The sequence below is a fragment of the Mastomys coucha genome, unplaced genomic scaffold (genome assembly GCF_008632895.1).
Source record: "Mastomys coucha isolate ucsf_1 unplaced genomic scaffold, UCSF_Mcou_1 pScaffold15, whole genome shotgun sequence".
Classification (NCBI taxonomy): Eukaryota; Metazoa; Chordata; class Mammalia; order Rodentia; family Muridae; genus Mastomys; species Mastomys coucha.
The window spans coordinates 46,075,199-46,098,499 of NW_022196897.1; the positions used below are offsets into that span (position 1 = coordinate 46,075,199).

Here is a 23,301-nt window from a genome sequence, read left to right on the forward strand (position 1 = left end):
TTTGCAATGATCATGCAAACATAGGAACATTGCCCATGGTATACATTAGCCAATCCAGGTGCCCAGGATCCCAGAGGAATTCCCAACTCAAACCCCAGAGCAAGGCCTACAGACTGTCCCTTTGTGCTGTCAGGCACTGCCGGTAGCCCACCTTGCCCAGGCTTCCAGCTCATAGTGGATGATAGGTTCTTACTGGCCCAGTTCTGTCTGGGTAGAGTGAAAGTGCTGAGTTTGGAGAGGTAGTATTTAATGTGTATACCTGCTTTAGTTAGAATAACTGAGTGTTTGACAGCCCTGAAGGATAGTTGGGGCTGGGAGGAACATTTGTGCTGGTGTGGGTGGCCGAGCTGACCGCCACTGACCCTTACTATGGTTTGGAAGTGTGATGCTTGGCCTTGTGACAGTGCATTCTAAATCATAGTGTTGTACTCGCTCCATAATCTGCTCAGTTAAAATGAGGTCAATTATTTCTGGAAAGAAAAAAAATACTGGCAATACTTGGATCAAGCAAAAAACAGCCCTTGCTCATAAATTAATTTCAGACTTCTTGAGGAAAAGTGTGGGAGCAAAATAACTACAGTGGTCTTAGGAAGAGGGGCAGATGAATGAGATGTCTCGTTCTCCGGACATGACTTTCAGCCTTTCATTGTGTTAACCATGTGTGAAAGTGTTTATCAGAAGGTAAGATGGAAATCTCCCTGAAATGCTGAGGCCTTCTAGCCAGTGTGCCCACTGGAGGGAAAGCAGTCAAAAGTCATCTTGAGCTGTAAGTTGGTGGCACTCTCATGGACAGTGTGTAAGGTGATTTAGCTCTTTTTACAGTCATGAACAGCCAGAGCTGGCTAATCTTGCGTGTTCTTTTCTAATTACCTTGTTTTAGCCCTTTCTTTCTGGTGCAGAAAGCGGGGCATCCTAACCGCAGTGCAGTGAATACTCATGAGAGTAGGGATGTGAAGGCCTTCATCGGTTCGGTTGCTTCCATAGAGATCGATTATCCAGAAAACTGCAGCAGTGACAGCCCGTGTTGAATTATACCAGTCAAGATTATTATTAAGCATGCAGAAATTTTCATTGTTGCCTTAAAAATATGTTTTTGTTCTTTGGTAAACATGAATTATAAAAGAAATAAAGAAAATGCATCCTCATTAAAAAACCAAGTTCTATAAAGAAAACGCACAAAAGCTTTCTATGTTTAGAGATATTTTGTTTCCCTGAGCAACAAAAAATGCAGTGCTTATTTAACTTAATAGCAATGCCCAGAAAAGTACATGCCTGCAGATGGTTGGTAATGGCCTCCATTTCTCCCCAGGGGAGGTACCTTCAAGTCAGAGCCTATGACATTAAACAACTTCAGTGACAGCTCTCCACATGTTTCCCAGAACTGTGGGCCTTGGACATGGGAAGGGATTCTGGGAGGGTAGGTGGACTAGGAGAAAGACACGGCATCTAAACTGTCAAGAACTATCTATTCCCTGGATCCAAGATCCAGGGACAGACCCAAGGCTTCATGCCTAGTCACCTTGCTTGGTTTCTGCTGCTGATGCTGGAGACCATTTTGCAGGGTAGTTGCTTTTCCTGAGACCTCAGAAACCTAGGAATTTTATCTAATGACTTGACCTGGACATAATGGATTTGTGGTTGAGATTGGCAAGGACAACAGACACCTTGGAAACTCCCTAAGGTAGAGTCCAGCTCAGCAGCTCTAACACTGCTCTGCCTTTGGCAGGCTTCCCTGTGTGCTGCGCTACTCCCTAGGCAGTGGCCTCCAGTGGGCTCTTGGACTTCTGAGATCCATTACCAAAGACCAACAGTACCAGCTAGACCCTTCATGTAATGAAACAGCAGCAAAGCCCAGCATTGACTGTTGCCCTGCAGCTCTGTCTTCCTGTCCTCGTCTGGATGTCTACGGACGTCACTTAAAGGAACCATTTTATTTCTCATAGCCCCATGCCAAGCTGGTGTGTGTGCTTCTGTTTCTCAGCGTTCCCCAGGTGCTGTGCTTTAGTGCATCTTAGCCTCCAGTTTGCTCTCCTGTAGCAGCTGCTGTACCTCTCTTCCTGACATTCCTCTGTAGCACATGCGCAGCCCACTGAGCCTGAGCCCCAAGCATGGCCGCAGGGCCTGTGAACGGGCTGTGCGCCAGGACTTCCACACTCCTATGTTGCCATCTGATGTTAAATGTTTCCTTGAAGAAGGAAAAGTAAACACTTCAGGGAGGGCAGAACAAAATTGTGTAACTTGATGAGGGATACATGACTTGTTACTTTTTAGCTTAACCTGTGCCTGTCTTGATTCTTTTTTCAGTTGCTACTGTGTCATACACACATGATGTCTTTGTGCATGTGGGGGTCAGAGGACAATATTCAGGAGTTGGTTCTTGCCTTGTTGGTTCTGCTGTAGGCTCCGGGGCTCAAATTCAGTGGTCAGGCTTATGGAGCAAGTAGCCGCTGAGCTGCCTTGCTGGCCCTTGGTTCGTTTTTTACATTATTTTCTCTCAGCAGACAGTGACATCATGCAGATGTTTGCCTAGGTGAGGCTTTCTTGTCTAAGACACATTACTTTTCACAGCCTAGTATTGTTAAAGATGCAGGGTCATTTGTAATAGCCCAGGGACTTTGAACAGTATGTATTTCAGGAGTCTGTGTGCTGGCCTTGGGCAGTGTCTGCATAAGATTTAAGCACCATCAAGTAGAGCACACTTGATGATGCTAGCTTTCTTATTTGAGTTTTGTTTTGAGGTCTGGAACACTTAACTACAAATAATACAAGAGCTTTTCACTTGGCTTTACTGCATTTGGTGAAGAGTAGATCATCCACTTGGGTTTAAATACCAGGATTCTGACACCTGAGGTACATAGAAAGTACAAATTAGCAAACATATTTTAGACAGTTATAACTGGGCTGAGCACAGGACATTGATAGTGTTTTAGAAATAAGGAACTGGAACAGTAGACCACACTAGCTTCATTAGCAACCAGGGTTAAGTCCGTAAGAACAATTGGATTCTTAGAGACTGTCTTCCTACTACTAGACGAGAAGGTTGTGTCAATAGGCTCCCAGAAATAAGCTAGAGCCCTCCTCCCCACAGTAGTGCCTGGACTAGAACCTTCTTTTGAATAGTCTGTTAAATCCCTTGAACTTTCTGATTCAATTACAGATTGTCCCTTCACCCCCTCCCCAGTGCTTCTGATCTCCTCCCCTTCCCCAGGTCCCATTCTGGATCTCTGTAGTTACTTCTTTTGAGTCCCTCTGCCTCCTGATTCATCCCAATCATACAGCCCAACTAGCCTCCATCCTTTAGGACGGTACCCAGACAGATATCCATAGTGTTTTCACAGAGTTGTACCAGCTCACATGCTAACAGAGATGCAGACGGTGGCAATGTGGAATCCTTGCTTATATTTGGTTCAAAAAAAAACCTCTACAGTGTGCTAGAGGTATTATATATACATATATATGTGTGTGTATATATATATATATACATATATATATATATATGAATAAAAGTAGACATTCTCAAAAGCATAGACTAGTAAGCACCCTGTTTTAAAATAAACTTTTGGCACAAAATCTTGAGACTCTGCTCTGTGCTCTGCTATTTATATATTTAAGAATGCTGTGGGAATTCTTGGTGGGGAGTGCTCTAATCCTTAGGCCCATCTCATAACTTGCTTAGCTTTGCTAGCCACATCTGCTTTACATAAATCTAGCCAGAACCTCTTCTTGTAGGAATTCTTCAGCCTAATTAAAAGTTTGAGCCCTAGCACATGTGCAGACTTGGAAACACTCCTCGAGGTGGCATGTATTAGATGATGCAAGCATTACTCAAGTCGACTGTACTTGCCCTGCTTCTAGTAGGTTCTAACTGTGTGTCCCCTCATGTAAAAGACACAGCAAAAGGATGCTTTGTCTTTAGACCGTTGGACACTGGGGGCTGACAGATAGCACTTCAACCATTCTCCTTCCCCATTTCTTCACTTACCTTGGGTTCCTCCCTCTCCTTGGATTCAGAGCTCTGAGCACTTAAAAAGAAACGCTTTATTGCTTCCAAGAAAATTTAGGGTGATGGGGACTCCAGTGCATAATCTCATGAGGCAAAGAATATGCCGAGTCATACTTTCTGTGTGTGTTTGCACGCATGTGTATATACATTTGAGCATGTTTCATGTGAGTGTAGAGACCCAAGGACAGCCTTGAATATCAATTCTCAGGGACTTTTACCTGCTTGTTTGAGACAATCTGTCCTCTCTTTGTTCTGAGAGCTGGCATGTAAGCTTCCAGGGGTCTGACTCTACTGTGTAGGGACATAGCTGTGTCTGAATCCTGGCTCTTTGCATATGTTCTGGGGATCCGAAGCCAGGAGCCCACACTTCCAAGGAAAGGCTTTACAGCCTGGGCCATCATTCTAGTGCCAAATCATATTTTATTAATTGGGCATCTACTTATAAAGACCACTCTACTCTCATTGATGCCAAGTTTTTGGACATTGCAATTTTAATTAGAATATTTTAGCAGCTGTACAAAGGTTTTCCTAAAACTATGTTTATCCCAAGATAAATAAACTGTATGTCCCCTGGTTAATTGTTGTGAATGTCAAAGTGCAGAATTATTTCTGTAGCTAAGGAGAAGTGCTCTTAGATGTTTTTGTTATAACTTTTGTAAATGTGAATTCCCACCATATTTCCATATTTAAGTTATGATATCACTTTAGTATATTACACAGTGACCTGTGCTTCAGTACAGCCTCTCCCCATTAGTGTCTGTCAGAGTCTACTGGATGGTTCTTTAATTGATTGCCATGTATCAGAGTTTCTAGTGTGGTAGGCCTGGGCTGTTGTGACTGTAGAACACAATGTGAAAGTCACTGACTTTGGACTCGTGTGTTTCTCAGAATCGGTGAATTTGAGAAATGGGAGAACACAGGAACGGTTTCCCATAGATCCTAACATTCACTAGTCTTAAGTTGTCTTTAGACTTAGAATATCTAGACACTTTTGTCACTGAATTTGGCACTAGAATTAGGAATTTATTATAAATAGGTTCCTAAAAGATATATGACCTGGTGCCTCATGATTAGTTGGGGTTTGGTGAGTGAATGGCAAGTGGCTCCCTCTTCTCCACTGTGAGGGAGCTACTCCTTAAAAGCTTGGCTAAGCCAACTTGAGATCACAGAGTGGTCTAACCTACTGCCTGTCACCATTTCTATGCTCTCCCCACTCATGACCATTAAAGATGGTGTCTTTCTGACTAGCCCTTCTGCCTTTCTGGCCAGCCCTTCTGCTAGCAAGAATTGGAGAGATGTTAAAGCTGAATTAGTATACTTTCACTGTGATTTACTTGCTAGTAGTACTTACTCAGTAGACATAGAAGTAGTAACTTGAAGTCCCTGTAAACTTCTCAGTCTTTTTCTGCCTCCCTCCTTCTCTCTCTCCTCCTTCACATTCTTTTTGGTGTATATAGATGCACATGAAGACAAGAGATATCCTTCATCCCACTCTTCCACATCCTTTAAGATAAGGTCTCTCATTGAGCCTGGCACCTACAGACTAACTGGAATGGCTGACCAGTTTCTAGAATGTTCCTGTGTGTTGCCTTTCCCTGGACACTGGGGTTATAGATATGCAAATCTTTACTGTGTTCTCTGGAGTACAGATGACCCCGTGCTAGGTATTATTTCCATGTTCTTACAAATTCACAAGAATGTCCAATTATTTTTTAGGAGAATTCCAAAATAACCAGTGTCTTAGAGTTCTATTGGTATGCTAAAATACCACAGACAAAAGTTTGGGAGGAAAGAATTTATTTCAGCTCACAGTTGCACAGCACAGTTCATCACTGACGGCACTCAAGGCAGGAATCTGCAGGCAGAAACTGAAGCAGAGGCCATGGAGGGTCACTACCCACTGGATCACTTCTCAGAGCTTACACAGTCTTTTCTCATTACCCAGGACTACCTGTGCAGATGGTAGCATCCACAGTAAGCTGGGCCCTTCCATGTCACCCACCAACTAAGGAAATGTACCAGACTTGCCTCAAGAGGTTTTTTTCCAGCTGTTACTTTGTTACTCCTTAAAAGACTTGTTGCTGCCATGTAATTTAGCCACAAACATGTTTCCGTATGTGCCTGGGATTTTCAGGCTTCTGGATTACGTGTGTTTAGCACCTGGCCTTTCTTGGTGATAGAGTGCCTACTGAATTTAATACTTTTTTCTTGGTTTGGGGTTTTTGTTTTTACATCTTGAGTAATTCTTCACATTTTATCCTTATGCTTGTTTATGTTTTTAACCTTTAGTAAAACTTTATACATTTGGAATGGTCTGTTACCCTGAAGGGTGTGTGAAGGGACTTTGTGGAAAAACTCGTCCCTCTAGCTAACATGTTTCCATGACATTTTGCCAAGGAGACTCTATGGGTGTAATTTCACCTTATTTGATCTTAGGGTAAATGAACCAGCTCACTACGGTTAAAATAGTTGGGTTTTCCCTAAGGGAAAGTTCATCAAAAGTGGTTAAGAGCAGAATTGTAGGTATTTTCTTCTTTTCAGGTTATTTTTCACCCTTTCGCTCCTTTAGAGGGCACACTCCTGTGCATTTGCACCCCTGGTTCAGAATAGCCCTGTGGGGGTGCCAATGCCTGGGAAGAGAGGAGCCAGTGGCCCTGGTCAGGGTCACACCCATCCACTCTTGATGCTCTTTTGTGTTTCTGTAGCTTTGAAAGCCAAAGTCACTTTGACATTTATACTTTTTAAAATTAATGTCTGCATATTCTTTAGTGGACAGTATATTGATCCATAAGTAACTGCTATTACATACCCAATCAAGAAACAAAAATTCAAGTCTAGAAGTAAATGCAGCTGTTTCTCAGTGTTTCTCTCTAAGGCTTGGCCACTGTTTAGATGGGAGTGGGGTGGCTGTCTGCTTTTCATGGGGTTTGTTTATTTGTTTGAGACAGGGGTTCTCTGTGTAGTCTTGGCCGCCCTTGACTGGCCTCAAACTCAGAGATCCATCTACCTGCTTCTGTGTTCCAAGTGCTGGGACTAAAGGCAAGTGCCACCATTGCCTTGGTTCTTTCAAGATGTAGTTTTGTAGTTTTTCATGGCCCCTTGTTAGCTGTAACAATGGTGAAAATCAACTGAGTACCACAGACCTGGGACTCCATCATGGCCACATGAGCGTGCCCCACCTACCTCTGACATGTTTGACTTGGCACATTGCCAGCTCCATTCTCTATCTCTCCATTTTAGAAAACTCCTCCTTGAGAAACCATTGCAGGTCTTGACAGGGGTATAGGCTTTGGTTCTTTATGAGCATTTTTAGCCCTGAGACTAAGGACTTGTAAGCGTTGAAAATGAAGATGAAGATGCCAGCGAGGGAAAGTTAGAAGCAATTCTTAGTTCCTGAGGGCAATTCTAGCATGGAATTGCACCAGCTTATAATTGATGTGTAGGTAGGAAACTGGTGCTGAGAGATCCAGCTGCTCTCAGTAGGGTAGTGACTTAGACAGGAGAGAAAACCATTAGCCTATAAAGTGAACAGATTGCCTTTCAGCTCCTTTTTCTGCCCCATCAAAGCACCAGCTTGCTCCACTTTCACCAAATGTAAATTAAAAGCCTTATTTACTATGGTATCTCTGGTGTTCAAATTATATATGTCGCCATAATTCTTATGAGTTGTAAGCATATATACTTCTATGAGAGTAGAACGGACTTTAAACAGTCTTTGTAATTCTGAGGCTGAGCATCACAAGTTTATATTTTTTTCTATTACCTTAATAATAGGGAGATTCTGAGGTGGCTTGGAAGATCATCTAACATGCATATTATTTTACTTCACACCATTGGGGTTCTAAATATTCATTCATTCATTCATTTTTAATTTAGCTTATTAATCCGTTGTGAATTTCCCATCATGTACCCCAGCCCTACTCTTCTTCCCACCTTTTGTATCCACCCTCTGCCCTTGCAAACCTCTCCCCGCCCCCAAAGAAAAAAACAAAACAAAAAAATCTCACTGTGGAAGCTGTATTGTGTCACTTTGTAGCCCACAGGATACTCCCTTTTGCCCACACTTTCTTACTTGCAAATGTTCATTGCAATGAGTCATGGATCTAGTTTGAGGCCTCTAGCTTCTGCTACACTATCAATACTGGATCCTCACCAGGACTCCTCTCAGACATCCTTTTGTTACCCTGTGTCATGGAGACCCTGCAGTCTTGGATCTGTAGGCCCTGCCCCTTCAGGAAAGCCAGCAAGCAGTTCATAGATGGGGTAGATGTTGGAGTGGGCCAAGTTGAAGCCACGGATCTGGGCCTGGGTGTAGCTGAGCTGGTCTGCCTGCCAGCTCTCCTGCACCCACACCACCACTAGGGTGAGCTCTCCAGCACTGCCCTGGGTAGCACACCCAGTGCCGCAGACAGCACAGGGCAGAGCCTCACACCCCTGCTCTCACACACAATTCTCCCAACCAGAGCCAGCTCCACTGTGCTGCCCAGGCAAGGAGCAGCGCCCACTCTCCCAAGTGCTGTAACCAATGAGAGGCAGGGACGCTGTCCTGCTCATAGGACCCCAGGGCCCGTCTCCTGTCTGCTACAGGTGGCAAGGGGTAAGGGGTAGGGTTGGGGTGGGGAGCATCTCTCCCTCACTCATGCCACTGCATGGCAGACAAGTGGCAGGACCACTAAGTATTTACTAATTATCATTTATTTACACTCTGAAATTTCATGTTACTTGTGCATGTCTCACCTTTCAGAAAGCATGTTAGATTTCTTCAGTATTTAAGGGAAATGTCTACTTGTCAGTGAACTATAAATTATAGTTTGTCAAATCTTCATATTAATGAACACCCCTCCCCTTAAGAATTAAAATGGTGCAAAAATAATATGGGGCCTTCATAATCTTAAAGTCACAACATTTTGTGAGGTTTGATTATGTCACACTAATTTATAATTTGTAATGCAAATTGTGAATTTATAATAAACTCAGTTTACTAGACTAAAATCTTCTTTGCACACAGTAAGTCAAGTACTAAGCAAAAATTTAAAAGTAACAAAATTATGAGATATAAATAAAATTAAACCTTTGAAGCATTTTACTGTGTTCTCAGAGTAACCAAGTGCTGCTTTTGATCTCTGCATTAAATCAAGGTACAGATGTGTTTTCATTGGTTGAAATAAATGAATGATTTATTCATGAAAATATGAACTAATTTAGTCCCTTTATTTTCCCGTTCACCGTGCTCATACAGGGCTGTTTTAGTATTAAGTTGTACTCTGGAGCTCTTTGCATTGTTGCTGGAAGGGTGGCTCTGATCAACAGGGTCACTGTGCAGATAGAAATGGAGCAAGACTGCTGTGGCTCTATTGGGCCATGTGTTGATTACGTCCTGCTAATTGAATGCAGCTTCCTTGACTTGCGGTTATTTTCCTGAATTCTTCCTTTAAGAAACTCAAAGCTCCTACCTAAAAGGAGACAAGGTGCTCAGCTAGAATAATCAAAGGTGAAATCTGATTCTTTCCGACATCTTTAGTGCCAAGCAGTGAACAAAAGGCTTCTTCAAGGCAGCACATTGTTCCGTGGGTCTCTGTGTGTGAATGTGAGCAGCCCAGTGTATTAAACGTTTTCCCAAGGTTGACAGTGGAGTGCCAGTTTCTGTTTTCGGTTCCTCGAATAGTAAAGCCTGTTCTGTCAGCAGCCATTTCATTAAATGCCTCAGCACAAGTGTTAGACACAGACACAGGAGACAGGGATCCTGTCTCGGCTTAAGTCTGAGTAGATGAAGAAATACTTGAAGAGCAGAAGCAAATGTGTGAAGATGAACAGTGTGTGTTGGTAAGAGGCAGACGGTGTTGGTTGGAGGAGATTAAGACATCCACCATAAAACTAAAAGCGATTTTTTTGGTGGCCTGGAAGATGAGTTCGTAAGATGGACTGGTTATGGGATATGTATAGGAGGAGGAAATGGCTTACAGCCTTGTGCTGCTATCTGAAGGGTGTGAGAGAGAATAGACCTCCCTGGAGTGGCCGTGCTGAGAGGTGTGTCTATGTGAGCCCTCCACCTTGGATACAGGGAAATGCAAGGAATTCTTTCCACTGTTCCATGGTTTTTGCCTTGGATTACTTTGGTGGTCTCTAAGATCCAGGCTCCATTGCTCTCTCTCTCCTTTTTTCTTCCCCATTTTGTCCTGGGTCTTGCCTTTTCAGTAGTGGCGAAATTACACCCATAGAGTCTCCTTGGCACAAGGTAAGGATGAGCTCCCAGAGAGCCACATAGCCAACTTTCCCTTCTCATTCTTCAAACTTCAGCTCAATTACTGTTTCTCAAAAGATCACAGAGGGGCAAGCAAGGAAAGGCCCCTGTGAGCCAGTCAGGTGATGTGGCAGGGAGCATGCTGAGGAAGGCCTTCAGACCCTGCGGCTGTCTGCTGGGACCCTGGGGCCAGTGTTTCCTTCCCCACTGCCCTGTGTTGCAGTGCACATTGTAGTATGTGACTAAAAAGGTACTTTTCATTAAATTAGGATTCATCATTTTATTTGAATGCTGTAACTTCAAAACAATGTTGTGCGCTTTAGAAGAAATGCAGTCAGTTTATGACAGGCAGCTGACTGAAATTCCTTCTGACAAGAGGGAACAGGTTATATGTATAAGAAGAGGGACGTGGAGGGAAGCAAGTTGGAAAAAATACTTTCAAAACAAGACATTTTAGTTTTCCATCTTATTTTCCCAGAAACTTTGGCACAAAAATGTCTGTCTCACCCTCAGTCACATCTGGATGTTTAGGAAAAAACATCTCAGGAAATCATACATAGTCCTACAAAATGCTAAAGTCAGTGGAATTAAAGTCAGGAAAGAATGGCTTAAGTTATAATTTAGTTTTAAAGCCTATTCCAGTATACATAGTGTAGAGATGTTTCTGGTCCTTGGTGCAGGTTTGTAAACAGTGTCAGCTTGTCCTGTTTCATGCACGTTGTATAGGCTAGAACCACAGCTACTGTATTTTGATGAGGACAAGCATTCCATTAAAATGTATGAAATAGGGATAGTGTACAAACATGGTTTCCCTTTCATCATACATAAAATATAGAGGTCTATCTAGGTGTAGTGGCCCAAGCATTTAATCCCAGCACTTGGAAGGCAGAGGCAGGAAGATCTCTATGAGTTTAGGGCCAGCCTGGACTACATAGTGAGTTCCAGGACAGCCAGGGTTACAAAGTCAGAACATGTCTTACAAACAAACAAACAGAACCCTATTATTCTGGTTTTTGGCTTTGAAATTGTACTTTTCATAAAACCTAATTAAATGTGTTATTTTATGAAATCAAAAGTTAAACAACATCTCTTATTTCCCCAGATAGACTTACCACTCTTTTCTCCAGTTCTGATGCCAGCCATACGTAATGGATAATAGCTAACTTCCGATTCTGGTCGGAATGGTGTGATCTATTCCTTTATTTTAGTTTTACAGTGCGCGCGCGGGGGGCGGGGGGGCTGGGGGGGGACTCCTGAGAAGAAAGTGTTCATTGACATGTTCAAGACTGTCTTTATTTCACTGTTTTTCTATTTCTCTGCCTGCTCTGGTACCAAGATGCTTTCTGTAAGGATGTTGGTATAAGGATGTGCTCTTCTTACATGTCGTGTTAGACAAGGAACGAGCTATAACCACCATCTTGTTCCCAAGGACTGAACATAGGAAGGACACAATAGCTTTCCTGGGCAGGCTTTGGCTCTCCCACCAACCTGCTTTCTAGCCAGTCACTGCTTACAGTGATTCTCACAGGCCTGCCAGGCTTTCCTCCCGCTCTTCCCAAGATGATGCTGTTTGACTTTTACTCTTCCAGCTTCTCGTGGGCCTTCCCTATGTCAAGGTCACACTGACACATTCCATCAGGTATCGAAACACATATACAGCTTCTCAGCTTCTTGGCTGCCGTAGCTGAGTGATTCATGTCTTTCTTTGCCCGCTTTGCCCGCTTGCCTCCGTCATCTTCTCATCTCCAGTGCTGCCTTCCTGTTTCCTCCCTTTTCTGTTCCACCAAATTTAGATTCGACTCTCTTCACGTAGCACAGGGAGGCTCACACCTCTGTTCTTCCCATACCTTTCAACTTCTGATGGCATTTCTGCATCATGTCACACTGGTCTCCCTTCCTGCTGTTGTGTGCTCTGCACATTTTTATCATTGCGTTTGTCTCACTATTCCTCTCCTCCCCACTAGCCCAGGGACTCCTCATCGCCTTGCTGTCATGACACTTCACGCACTGGCATTTTCATGCAGACATAAATGTGTTGCCATTCTTTGTCTGTTCCAGCAGAATAGATAGGCACGTGCTTACTACACACTCCCTCTGCTTTAGTCTCTTTCCCAGGTACTGGGAATGCAGTGGTGACCCCTGGAAAAGCAGTCCCTGCCTTCAGGACCCACAGTGTGTCCTTGGGAAATAATTGCTGTTGAACCTGTTGCTTGCTCTACCTGTGAGCATCAAAGCCACAGAAGTGTTCTGTTTAAAAGGCCGATATTTTCTCTTGTACTTTTTTCAAAAAAGTTGTTTGGAGATGTTAAGTGTGAGCATGCCCTTGGCTCCTTGAAAGCTGCCATTAAGCATGCAGACTAAAACCAAGCGATAGAGACCGAAAGCTGCCATGCTCCTCCAATTCAGCCTACTGAAGACAGCGCAGGAAGCGAAGCATTGTCGCTGTTACAGTAGGCTGCCTTTTTCTTTCTTTTTTTTGTAGTTATACTCCCAAGAGCTACTTTAAAAGCTGTAAATTATTAAAAGCATCATTACTTAAATCAGTATTTATTAAGAGACATTAAATGTATGTGTGATTAATGTTTGATGATTTCTCCAGCTCAGATCCGTCCGCTTTCCTTTTCTACCTGTACACGTACCCAAGTGCCTCTCAGATTACCATCTGCCTTAAACTGGACATGTTCAAGCAGGTTGTAAAGTATCCCAGGTGGGGAGTCGATCTGCTCAAACACATGCTAATGTTTGTTGTATACCTAGCCTAATGCCACATGAAAAAAGAATTAAAACTTCAACCAGCCTGGATCAGACTGGGTTCTTTTTCTAGAAAATCATTCATTCCTACAGTTAAAAACCAAGCTTTCAAAACCGAAGGACCCATCTTATAGCCAAAACACAAATTTACACTTCATTCTGTTGGCAGGAACCTTCACTGTTAATTTAAAAACATAACTTCTATACCATTATTAATGCATTGTCTTAATTTGCTTTCTATTACTGAGATAAACACCATGACCAAAACAACCCGGGGGGATCAATAGATTAGGATTCTCGCTTTATACTCTATCATTAAAGGAGGTCGGGGTAGGCACTCAAGCCGTGGCCATGGAGAAAAACTACTTACTGCTTGCTCCTCAGGGTGTGCTCAGCCTGCTTTCCTATACACTCCAAGATCACTGACCTGCAGTGGCGCCACTGGCAGAGAGCTGGGCCCTCCCACATGGGTCTTCAAGAAAATGCCCAATAGACTTTGTACAGGCATTTTGTCAATTAAGCTTCCTTCTTCACAAATGACCCTAATGTGTGTCAACTTGACCTAAAAACTAGCAAACAGTACATAATTGCTGTTTTTATTTTAATATGCCACCAACACTGGAAAGTTGGATTCAGATTTTAAGTATGGAGCATTGTTTCCTTCTAATGACATTAACTCATTACTGACAATGAATATTATGTAGAAGGATTTCCCAGTATATGTTCCCCAGACTCAGAATGTTAACAGGCGACCCTCAAGAGAAAATGGGGGGCTTGGGGAGGGTCTGTGGCAAATCAGGGTTGAGGGCTTGGGGTTGAATTTGGTGGTAGAGCCTGGGCCTTGGACACTCAAGTTCCTACCTAGGTTAAGGCCCAAGCATGAGGGGGTGAGGTGATGCAGGATTAAACCGATTTTATGATTTCTCATGGTCTTCATGGTGCCGTATGCTAATGACTCTGAGACTCTGAACACCAAGCATCAGTTCTCGAATACACACGAAGCCTCTGTAACAGCCCCAGCCCTGTTTGTGTCTCACACATCCCAAGGGGCCGCCAGTGCAGTAGGCTATGGTCATCACGTGGGCTAGCAGAGAGTACGAGCTGCCCACATGCTCCCCAGATTTGCTTACTGCGGTAGCTTAGCTTTGAGATGATTCACACGTGGGGAATTTTAAATTGAACCTTTAAATTACAAATGAATTAATTTGTGACAAATTGAAGTCCAGTGCAGAATATTGGAACCTCAGACAGGACATCAAAAAGCCAGTCAGATAGTCTATGAAGGAAGAAAAACTAGTGTCATCAGTTAAGAAGACAGCAGCTGAGGAAGATAAAAGATGTCACTGCATTACATACTTTTTTTATATTTCATAAGCCGGTATAATATTTATTGTGTATTAAGTCCCCAATTAAACAGCCTTTCTTTGTAATTGCCTTTAGTAATTCAGGTATCACTCACTGTATTTCTAAATCTACTACTAATTTCATTAGACTTAATCTTTGCTAACACTGGAATTACATACAAAAAGCTGGTGAAGAACAGAGACTACTGAATAGACTGAGTGTGAGGCAGTGTCTGTGCCTTTAATTGCAAGTTACATGAGACAGCAACAGTCTGTGCCGATTAGGAAGTCTAAATCTAAGGCAAGTTTTAAGCCAAGAAGCGTAATAAAATGAAAACCACAGGTGGGCTGCTTCCCACCTGAGCCCCATCCCTACCTGCTGGCCATTGTGTGCTCCAGGTCCCCATTTCCCAGAGGTGTGCTTTTTTATAGTGATTTACTAGTTTGGTTGGTGTTGCCTTTTAAATTGGGATAAATCAAGGGTCGGGATCTTATCTTTATCACTTCTAATAATATGTACTCTATAGTATCGCATGTAAAGTAGATCAGAAATGTAAATAAAATGGTATTTTCAGAAAAAAATTCAGCATGTAAAATGTGATTTTTATGGTTCTGGTGGGTGTATCATCTCACCATACTTACTGTGTGTGGTGGGCTTAGTCGGCAACTCATCTTTTTCAACGGCGCTCTACCTCGGCAAGGACGTTGCTCTGCTGAGTCTCGCCTGGCTGGCCTCTCAGGCAGCTGCAGTCAGCTGTTGAATTGGTCAGGTTATGAAGGTCTGAGGTGAACTGTCTTCCATGTTCTGCCTTCTTGTCTGGGATGGCTCCCTTCACTGCATCTGAGCTCTCTCATGGTTCCAAGAGAAGCAGCTGTTAGGCCTCCTCAGTTGTAGTCTCCGGTATTTCACTAAGGTCAAAGCTTGTCAAGGTCCAGCCTCTGAGATGCAAGAAGAGGGTGCGCTGAGTGCTATTCCCCTCAGAGCAGAGGTTCTCAACTTTTCTAAGTAACACTGCGATACCTGAGCACGCCTCCGCATGCTGTGGTGGCTCCTAGTCCTAACTTTATTTTTGTTGCTCCTTCATAACTGTAATGTTGCTACTGTTATCAATCACAATGTAAATATTTGTGTTTTCAGACGGTCTTAGGTGACCCTTTGAGATACACAGGCTGAGAGCCACTGCCTTAGAGGCTTATCCCAGTCAGTCTTTCCCCAAGCTACATAGGTCGCTGTTTCATTTTGTTCTAATTTCTCCATTGTGTTTGTGATTTGGTGGCAGAACTCTCTTTAAAGATTATTCTAACGTTCTGAGTTCTGGTGTTTTGTAAAATACCTTAATTTTAGTAGAGCATGTGGTACACATATGTAATCTCAGTGCTTAGGAGGCCAAGGCAGGAGGATTTCAAAGCTCACCTTTGAACAAATCTCAGACTTGGTGAGTTTGATGCCAGCCTGGATGAGAGTCGCTGCCTTCACAGCAAGCACCTACTGTTTCCCTCAGAGCAGAGCTGTGAGCTTTTGCTGTAATTGAGAACAAGTTTATGGCCAAACTAATTCTCATTTCTTGTTCTTGTTTTTTGGGTTGTTTTTTGTTTTTTTGTTTTTTTTTTTTATTTTTTATTTTTTTGCCTCTGGAATAACATTTGGGTCTGTCTTAACCCACAGAATCCTGGGATTTCGTGATCTCATCATGAACAACCCTCAGAATGCTCTTCATTCTGAACTTGAGTTCCTTCATTTTAACCTGTAGCTTTATTTCCTTTGGCATCCCCTGGCTTCTTTCTCCACACACACACACAGTTCTCAGTATGAGCATTAAGAACATTAGTGTCACCTGCCCTTCTTGACTGACTTCTGTTCGGGGACATTGCTCTTCCTGGGCCTCAGCAGCAGAGGCTTCCAGTTTGCTTCATTGCTTTTGTGTGTGGAAGTTGCTTGGGTACTTCCTTCAGTGACTGCCCACCTGAATGTCCCCTCCTCCCAACCCTCCAAGCTCTGCCCTCAGGGACAGCTGTCTGCCAGGCTCCCAGATGCCCAGCTTGTCTCTGCTGCTTTACCATGAGTCTGAACCCATTATCTTTCTGATGTTTTGGCATAGTGATGGCATTTTTGAAGTTTCTAGACCTGACTAGTTTTCTTAAAATAGAAAAAAATGCCTCTTTGCTATCTCCTCAAGCTGTAAGCTAAGGAAGAGGAAGTGTGTGCTCACCCGCCTCTTGGTCCACTCATCCCAGACTTCCAACTGCACTCAGACACTGTGAATGGCCACGTCTTGTCCTTGTGTACCTTCAATTCCAGGCACCATTCGGGATTATTATGGTTTCCTTTCCCCTCTCTCCCGCTCTGTATGACGTCTCTGTACTACAACTAGCCCAGCCCCTTCTATTTAAAGAAAGAAAGAAAAAAAAATCCGAGCCCTTGTAGTGCTTTCCATACCAAGTGTCCTTTCTTCTTTGTTCTTCCTGAGAAGTGAGATGTTTTGGAGAAGAGTTGAAAATAGTTCAGTGTAATCCATGCTTATCAGAATCAATTCCTATTCGTATGGACAGTTGTACAGTACTGTCTTGTCACAGGAGCTTGGTCACCCATCCCCACTGGACACAGCTTGAATGTCCAGGCAGGGGAGTGAGCATTGCTCACTCTGTCACTAACTGTTTCACTTTCTGAAATTATTCATCATCGAAGAGTGCAGGGCTTTGGGGGCATAATATTTGTGACATGGATCTTTTTTTTATTAAAATAGTTAAAAATGGATACATGTAGCAGTTAATCCAGGAGTGTTACTGTGTTGCTTATAAATTTACACTTATCCAGTGTTTCTATTTATGGGTCATACCTAGTGTTATACGGTTCTATTCTGTTAGTCTTTTTTCTTTGTGTTTCCATCCGTGGGTGGAAATGTGTGCACAAGCATGTCGGAAGCCTGAAGCTGATGTCAGGAATCTTCCTTTATCACTTTTCTACCTTATACTTTGAGCCAAGATCTCTCAATAAATTCAGAGCTCGATGCCAGTGAGGCTAGTCTCACTAACCTGGCTAGCTTTATTGCTTCCAGGATGCCTCTGTCTCTGTCTGTCTTCCAAGGTTGGAGTTCCAGTTGGGCATCATGCTCAGCTGGAATTTGCATGGGTTTTGGGTGTCTGAACTATGGTCCTTGTATTTACACAGCAAGCGCTTCACTTTTATCTGCTGAGCCAACTCCCAGCTGGAACTTGTTAGTCTTTAACCTTTTTCATTTAATTATTTTAAAAGGCCACCACAGAACAACGCATAGAAAATAAATACAATTAAAAGTATAGTTAAAAGCCAGTGCATCCCATGCAGTTAATGCTCCGGCCAGGCCTCTAGTAGAGAAATTAGCTACAGGTGGGGTTTCAGGCCCTCTGTTGCCAGAGAGATATCTGCTGCTCCAATACTCTTGATGATCATCTCTCGATACTTACCAATGCATAGGACTATATTCTCTAAGAAATACGGTTTTATTTTTCATGTTTTAAATTTTGCAGAAATGGGTTGCCACTCTACATTTCTTTGCAAGTTTGCATCTATTAAGCATTGTGATTGGGAGGGCATTTTGTTATATAGGATTATGTTTATAGGTTCAGTGAAATGCAACACATGAGTATACTATGATATATTTGTTTACTGATACAGGCTACTGGGGTTATTGGCAATTTAGAACTTTTTAAAAGTACAAGATTATCTGTCCAGCTTCTCAGGGACAAGAGAGTTTCTCCCTCATTGAGAATGGGATTAGCAGAGAACAGGCTGTGTGTAGGTCGCTGTATTAGATAATGCCTACTGTATTGAAAATGGTAGGCTCACTTCCATGTTCAACAGTAGCATATGATGTTTACCTTCCCTGCCTCCATCTTTGCCAAATTTCAAAATTATTGTGTATTGATAACATTATTAGGCTATGTTGTGTTATTAATTTGCATTTTTAGTTACTAATAGAATTGAGCAGTTTCACTATTAGCCATCTAGATAGCATCTCCTTGCAAGGCCTTATTGGAGTCTTTTGCTTAACCATCTTGCAGTGATCCCCTGAGCATAAAATTCATAAATCAAAACATTTCACTGTGCATGGATTATTTTCTAGGGTTACTACACCACTTGGCATATATCTCCATGCTATACAGTTTTTTGCTAATAAGTGCATATTTTTGGATGAACTGTGTGATTAGAGGGTTAGCATTTATCCACCTCGAATCCTTCTAAAACATTGCAGGTTTTGATACTGCGTCTATTTCCAGAGCATTTTTAAGGTATGACTGAGTAGTTGGTCTAGTACTTCAGACTCTAGCATGGATTCCACGTGGTCCTGAAGATGTTCACCTCAGCAGGCATACTGTCAGTTTCCTAGGGCTGGGCTTGCACAGCCCTAGGAACTATTCCGCACTATTTCCCCAGTTTCATTATAAGCAAAACAAAGAGAAGCTTTTAATTACTACCTAGTATTAATGATTTTTCTTATTTTTACTCTAAGTATCTCTTATTCTTGTTCCACCTTAAACATTTTCATCATCCTGTGTCATTAGTGTTTTTGTATATTTGAATCATATTTAAATGTTCACATAGCTTTTTTACTTAAATTACCTTAGTTTGTTCTTAAACATCCTTATTTTATCTTAAGAACTTTCAGATAAATGTATTGTGGTTCTTGTCAATATATTTTCCTGAGTGTTCTAAATGAAGTCAGAAAATATATTTTATGTTTCACACTTCCATCTCAGAAAAGAAGGGGAGACTGTAGAATTCAACTTTTTAGTAGTTTGGTGAAAAAAAGTATACTTATTTTGAGTAAAAGTTTTTAAAGAGCAATTAGAAGGGAATAAAGACAAACATCTAATATTGAGTTAATGTCCTAGCTTATAAATTTAGTAGAGTTGATTTTGTGATTTATCTGTGATAAATGGAATTATGTTTATTGGGTCATAAACTGCCTATCTATCTATCTATCTATCTATCTATCTATCTATCTATCTATCTATCTATCTAATATATATTATTTATAAACTGTAAAGAAAACCTTGACCCATCACAGTAGAATATATGAGACCTGCCAATTTGAACACAAAGAGATGCCCACTGGTCCTGGAGTTCAGTGTGGGGATGCAGTCTCCCCAGAGGCACACATAATGCAGACCCATCAGTTTCTCAGTAATCTTCTTTGTCTTTGTTAAATCATACCTTGAAAATGCATAATGACTCAGCTGCTTCCAGTAGTGCCCTAGGACCAGCAATGGAACCTGCAGCCACACAGGCAGCACACACCTGCAATCCCAGAGCTGGAAGGTAGATTCGGGAAGAGCGCTGGCTGTTACTCCCTCAGCATAAGCCTGCCTTCCTTGCCTCCACCTGGCTCCTGTTGACAGTGCCTGAAGACTGATGAGGGAATGTGGAAGGCAGTCTGTGTCAGCTTCCTTTTCCTGCCTCAACTGCATCGCCTTCAGCCAGCACGCCTGCTGTTTCCCCCGTATTTGGGCTGCAGGCCTCTCATGATAGGCAGGTACCACCTGCCTTCAGCAGTAATCAGTTTTTGAAAATGCTGCACATTTGAACCACAATTCAAAAGGAATGATCTTCCTAAGCAATGTGACAATTATTCAAATTTGATTCTATGTGTAAAAATAGAATACACTATTGTTACAAAGACATTTTTAGTGGCACTCTCAGGGTTGTCACCTAAAGATTTTAACCTGTGTGTCCATAATAGTCTTTCAGAGGGTCAGAGGATCTGCTTGCCTGCATAGGCCTTAGCTTTCTTGGGTAGCCTTCTCTCTCTTTTTTTTTTTTTTTTGTCCTTGTTTCACTGAGAATCTGTTCTCTTTCTTTCTTCTATGACATTTTGAGTTCATAAGGCACAAGACCAGCCCCATTCATCACAACCCTTCATATGCCTGGAAATAATAGCAGGATCCCTTTTATAGCCCTCTCACCATTTCCTAAATGGATCCACCCATCATTCCTGTGAATGTGCCATCTATAACAGGATGTGGATGTGTCCCAAGAAGCCTGACGGGGGGCGGGGGGCAGTCATATACCCCTTAGACACCCTCCAGTCTTCTTATATTCCCAATCAATGTAGTGTAAGGTCACCTTAGCTTTTGAACTGCTCTCCCTTGAACCTGGAGCCTCTACATGGCTGCCCAGCATGCTGCTGTGCTGATGTTCATAGAGGACCTTGCATTTATACTGTTGTTTTGAGCTCATTCATGTAACAGAATAATACTTCTCTTGCTTGTATTCTGGTTTTGTTATTTGGTAAATTCACTTTTTGTCTTACTTATTGTAGATGTTGTACATGCCCTCCATATTATTTATCTCATTGGTGAAGGTTTGGGTTAGTATTAGGTCAAGTTCAGAACTCTGGCATGACATTAGAATCCTCTATAGATTGATACATTTCATTCAGTTATTTATAGATTGTTCAAGTTAGCAGTTGCCCTTCTTCCAGCCCCATTTCTATGTTAATTATAGAATCATAAGGGACTTTTAATATTGTGCATGCCTCACTAGAATTGAGACACACTGCATTTCCATGGTGACACCGCTGAAGAAGGAAATCTGATGAGCTTCCCCTGACTTCTTTGGTGCACCATTCTTTGAAGAATCCCACCCAGCATCTTGTATCTGTCTTATCTGTAATGTGAAGAACCTACCTTCTCTTTTCTAAAAATGTAGGCATGGCATTTCCTCCTCCCTTTTCCTAGCATGACTTCTATTCTCCATGTTTCTGTGGAAAGCCCCTAAGGTGGTTCAGTGTTCTCAGGCCATCAGTGTGCGATCACTCAGTTCTGGGACATTGCATCTGCTGAGGAAGACTCAGCTTGCTGCTGCACTGTCTTGTACCTATGTGTGTTCACAGTGGAAAGAGGAGTAGTGTTCTGTGACCCTAGGCATTATGAATACTCACCTCTGGACTTGGCAAAAAGCGGAATCCGCTTTTGTGTTTAGCTTTACTTAGCTTTATTTCCAGCTAAGAAAACAGATACCTTACTGTGAGGTTCCTTTTGGATTGTTACAGAGAGAAGGCTGAGGTCTTCACTCTACACCCTGTGGCTGTACACTGCATGCTGGTTATTGAGGAAGTGAAACAAAAGAGCCCAGCTAATGAATGTTGCTTCCGCACTGTAGGCTCCTCCATAAGGATACTCTTTGAACCTCTGTTGACTTCAGTGTTGTGTCATTGTTTGCCTCTTGTTACACTTTGCCCTCTCTGATTCATAATATGCGACATAAGTGAGATGATGAGCCAGAACTGCCTTCCACCTCCAGTCCCTTCCCTCCCTCCGTAGCATGTGAGTGAGCATCCTCGTGCTCTGAAGATGCCTATCATGTTTCAGCAAGTCTGGGTCCTATGTTATCTTATCACGAAGATAAACAGTATTAAATAAAGTACAGTGCACTCCCTGAGATCTGTAGCTCACTTGGGCATCTGTCTTTAAACTCAGTGCATCCGTCCTCTCTATAACAGAATGAATACTTTGCTCCTTTTCTAAACTCTCTTTTGCTCGATGACTTTTTTTTGTCCTTTCCTTCTGATAGGTTGGTTGTTTCATATTATACTCTTGACATTTAAATTTCTTGGGTTTTGGCATTGTTTATTTCACTGTTGCATAGTAACATTTTTGTTCTTCCCAGCCATCTGTTCACTCTAAGGTGTATGATCCCCTCCTCCACAATGACCAGAATGCTTTCATCTCTCTACTTGCCTTGACTGCTAAGTTAGGCTGTCTGTGTACTGTTTTTTCGCCAGTAGACCTTGTGATGTTATCTTTGATAAGCACTTTGTAAAAATAGAACTCCATCCACTTAGTATTTTGAATGTTACTTACGCCTCAATAAACACAAAAGATAAAGATGGCCATTGAATTGTGTGGTGTGAATGTTGGTGTGTCCATTTTATCACTGAAGAGCATGAGGTGTGAGGAATGGTGCTTTGCCTCAGTGCTCCCTCCCAGGTTGTGATCCTAGCCTCACCTGGCCCAAGAATGAAGCCCCTCCTACCAGTCCTACAGGAGAAGGTCCTCTTGTAGATGAGAGTGCCCCTGGTGCTTATGCCTGTGAGACCAAGAGCTCAGCCTCCAGAGCAGGCACAAGAGAGCCTCCTGAGTGTGGCTGCACCTTGGGAAGATGCTCAGACGCACACCCATCAAACCCACTGCCCATCTCCTGTGCCTATGAATATGCCAAGAGCGAACTACCACAGCAGAGACCCAGAAGTGAGACCCCTCTCTGCTAACCCAAAGGACAGGATATAGTGGAGGAAGTTAAGTGCTTAGGCATGGGAGCCTTGCCTTTTACTTAGAGTATTGTTTGGTCAAGAGCAGCTGGTATTGGAAATTAAGGGAATTCTCGGATCAAAGGATACACATGAACACCATAGAGGTTAATTTGTTAGAAACTGAAGTAAAAGTACAGAGTGGTATTTAGAATAAACCACGAAGAATTGTTGTCAAAAATATGATGTTTGCTGCCTCTAAGTGCAGTAGCACATTTAAATGGATATGGTCTTTTGGGCAGGCTCAGATTTATTTGGTGGGATTCACCCAATGACAAGAAGTGAGAGACATCAAAAAACTGTCATTGTATATTTTTATTCAACAAGGATTGATTTAAGCCTTAATTGCCTATACAAAACAGTAGTCTTGTCTTTTGATAAAAATCTTCTTTCGAGGAGACATATACTCCTATATTACCGAAGTATTTGTAACATTTTATACAGCATCTTTTCCTGCTATTTTCTAAGCTTGTAGAATGTTTGTCTGAGGTTACTAAGTCTTCTTGTGAACACAGTGGAGTTGTCTTAGGAGACATCTGCTGCTAGGAACCTGTTCTGTAGCAGCAGATCGCCTTGGGTGTCCTGGTTGTAAATTGTTAAGACATAAAACTTGTTTTTAAAACCATAGACTTTCATTTATTAACTTTCAAGCTTTTCTTGAGTTTCAAATTTCTT

General features: G+C 42.4%; 1 protein-coding gene across 12 annotated transcripts in view; it reads left to right on the top strand.

Moving 5' to 3' along the window:
• The window catches only part of Pkp4 (plakophilin 4), a 207,744-nt gene that overhangs the window by 40,238 nt on the left and 144,205 nt on the right, over positions 1-23,301 (top strand). The gene's annotated exons all lie outside the window — the stretch shown is intronic.